General features: G+C 50.2%; 1 protein-coding gene across 1 annotated transcript in view; it reads right to left on the bottom strand.

Annotated features, from left to right (window-relative positions):
• ACER1 (alkaline ceramidase 1) overlaps positions 1-3541 on the bottom strand; it is a 10178-nt gene that overhangs the window by 3991 nt on the left and 2646 nt on the right. The window lies entirely within an intron of this gene.

The following is a 3541-nucleotide window of genomic DNA, read 5'->3' as shown; positions in this document are numbered from 1 at the left end:
TGCCCGTTTGGCCCCCCAGCTACTCCCCTGCGGGGGGCGGCAGGGGGGTGAGGAGCGAAGCCACCACAGCAAGCCCCAGTCAGGAAAACCATTGCTAACTGGGAGTGGGTGCGGTGGGGAGCAGCAGGACAAACAGGGTGTTGGGAAGTGGGAATGGGCAGGACCGAGGTGATGTCCTGTTGTGTCATGTGCGAAGTCACTTGACCTCAGGACGGGACGTACTCTGGACACTAGTAATTACATAAAGCCATAAACCTCCTTTAAACATACCTAGCAAATGAGTGCGGTGAAATTATTCTGCCCTGATTTCCAGCTCTGCAAAACTGCTGCATCGTCAAACTTTGATTCGTCTGGGGAAGAGGGAATGGTGCCAGGGCTCAGCCTGTTGCTGCTGCCTGGGCTGGTTGCAGGTGCCAGTGGTGTGAGAACAGCAGCAAAATGTGGGAGCTGAGGAGGAACAGCAAGTGCCCAAAGCCTGGATCTGTCTTCAGGACTGTGGCTGCTCTATCCTGCAGCTGTGGGTTCTTACCCTGGGTTTTTCCACCAATTTTGCAAACTCAGTAAAAGGATATCATGGGGAAGTGCAGCCTCCCTGGGGAAGATCTTTCTTGTTCCTGAAAGTTTGAGACCGTGGTGCCACGTTTTACCTGCCAGGCAGCTCTTTGGGGCTTTGGAAGAGCAGGGCAGAGCCATCTGCTAAAATGCCATTTGGCAAGCCACCAGGGTGACTTTTATCTCATCCTGACAGTCCTTCTTCTTTCATCTTCCAGCTAGATGCTGACCCAGACCCCAAACGTGGAATCTGACCTCCACAGCTGGAGTGTCACCCCTCAGTAGCCCTTACGTGCACCAGGTAAACTGCAAAACTGACGCTGGGCTTGTGATGTCCCACAGGATCGGTGTTGATGGTAACAGGGATGTAAATCATGGGGATGTTGTCATAAATGTGAAACACACCCTCTCATATTCCAGAGGGAAACATATTTCACGCTTAATGTAAGGTCTCTGTTCCCTTTAAAGTCTGGAGATTAATCTTGAATTTCACTAAGGCTTTCATGAAATGAGTCGATGCCTCCATTAACAGCAATTCTCAGGCCAGGAATATTGTTTTTCTGTAGGTGCTTAGAGCCAAATCTAGGCCTGTTCCCCTTCCAGCTATGAAAAGAGAAGTGTTGGTCCCACTTGCATGCTTGAGGTCAATGGAAACGACTGAGAAACCGAACTGTGTGTTAAAGTAAGAACTGCATTGCAAACTTTTTTCCTGTGAAATGGTTAGAAGAGGCTTTTGGAAGAGAAGCGGGGATAGCGTGAGGAGAGAAGACGCTTGCAGAAAAGGCAGCAGTACGCAAGTGGCAGCATGCACCTCAAAGTGAGGAAATGCGGGAGTTTGAGATTGCGTAGGGAGGCCTGAATCCCTGATGCAGAGGGCATTGCAACAGTGTCATTAATTACATGATGGCAGTGTAACCGTTTCATTAATTCAGTATGAGATGTGCAAGATCAGATATCAGAGGGGAGGGATAATCAGGGGAACCACGCCAATAGAGTAGAAAAGACAGAGTGACTCCTTGCAGAGCAGCCTCACTCAGAGCTTAGGGGAGAGCAGCTACAAAACCGTGTCTATGGGGGACACAGAGTTTTCATCACTTGTCAGATCCAAGCCCCGGGTTGCAAATGCTGTTTTCGATCTTCCCTCTAGGACATGGCAAGCTCGATCTCAAATGTGGTCAGGAGGGTCTTGCTCCCAAGTACTCCCATTAGGAAGTTTTTCCAGAGTCTCTGCTCCTGCCGAGTCCCTCTAGCAGGGTTTCTACTTATTCCAGCCTGGGTTGTACTGGCCAGGAGGCACCAGCTTGCTCTGCCTGAGATGCCGGAGAGGGAAGAGAGTGGTGATGGATCTGTGGTGTGACTTGACCTGTTAGAGTGACTTGGCCTTGTGGTTTTCCACTGTGTGAGCTCACAGCAATGTCCCACTTCCTAACAAGTGTGAGTTATTGCTCCAAGTGCCTAAGCTACGCCTGCCTATACTGGCATTTGCTTCTTTTGCTAGGAGAAAAGCGAGACCGGGATCAGTGACACGGCTCTAATCCTGGCGCATTAGCAGGATCATGGGAAAGGCCCCAGGGCTCCTGCAACTCAGCACTTTGCAGTGTAGCATGGAGGCAGAGAGCTGCAAAGAACCTGTTTGCTTCTCCTTCTGAGGCAGGGTGAGAACAAGCCTCGGGTTGGGACAGGAGATGCCGGTTTGCAGAGCTCTGCTGGGCTCTGTGAGCTTTGCAATAGCACGGTAGCAGCCAAAGCATGTGCTGGTCCTTACTCAAGACCGGGATTTTCTGCAGTGAAAGGAGATTTCTGCAAGACTCACTGGAGCACATACATTCATCCAAAGGCCAGCGAAGCAGCTTTAGCTGACAGAAGAGCCCACAGGGCCAAAGACAGAAGTGAATATCTCAGAGACTCTCCAGACTTGTACAGCAAGTTCCTAAGCGTCAGACCTGCGTAGCAGGAGATGAGGCTGCGTGTCCTGATATCACAATGTCACGACAGTGCTTTGGGGCAGGAAACAGCTGTTTGTCTTGTGTTTGCAGAGTGCTGGGTGAGGAAATTCCATACTCCTGCAGGTGTCTTTCTGGGCAGACAAGAGAGCGACGCGTCTGCGATGCTGCGGAGTTCTTGAGCCTGTGCAGAGGGTTAGGGCAGGCTCTGCAGCTCCGACATACTGAAAGTGAGCGCGTCTCTGGGCGTAGCTAGGTAATTTGCACCTGCAGTCAAGCTTATCTGCACCAATCGATGAAGCATCCAGGAGCTCTGGATATACAGCCCTTGTCAAAGCTCCTGCTGCTTTGCCAGAAAGACTGCGGAGGGTTTGGGTGTCATTACGGGCATCCTGGATCAGTCATTTCAGGAAAGAAATGAGAACAGAAAGACAAGTCCCTGACTGATGACCCTCAACAATACCGCTCTCCTATGAACAGCCAGAAGACAATAAATTTCTGGGTCACTGAGTCACTATAAATAGCTGGTGCTTTGTTGCTTAACTGCATCCAATCATGAGCCACTGTGTATTATTAGGTACTTAAATACACTGTTTACATTCTTTGCTCATAGCCTTGGTGCTTATTTCTAATAAAAAGCACCCAACCCAAGCAGACCTGAGACAGAGAGTGGCTGGCACAGAGGAATTCTCAGCAGCACATTGCTGCTTCTGGCACAAAACTACCCTGCTTGAGCCCCAGGCGGTGTTGGGAAGAAGATGTTGAAGAGGATGCTCCATTAGGAAGCCCTGCTGATTTAATGGTGCAGGAGTCTTGGGTACGAGCTGGCTGGATTCCCAGCCAGTCTGAAATTCTGGCAAACTGATACTGAAGTCAGTATTGATATAATTATCTCAGGGCAGGCCAGTGAGATAAGACCCATAAAGCCTGCCGCAGGGAGGAAGCAACCGGAATATGGGGAACAAATGAATAGAGGAGAGAAGGAGATCCAGGCTGTTAGTATCACATCTGAAATAGTGCCCTGAGCCCCACCTGCATGCTGCCAG

This window comes from Apaloderma vittatum, unplaced genomic scaffold, assembly GCF_000703405.1.
Source record: "Apaloderma vittatum isolate BGI_N311 unplaced genomic scaffold, ASM70340v1 scaffold17225, whole genome shotgun sequence".
Taxonomy (NCBI): Eukaryota; Metazoa; Chordata; class Aves; order Trogoniformes; family Trogonidae; genus Apaloderma; species Apaloderma vittatum.
This window is presented reverse-complemented; position numbering and strand designations above follow the sequence as displayed.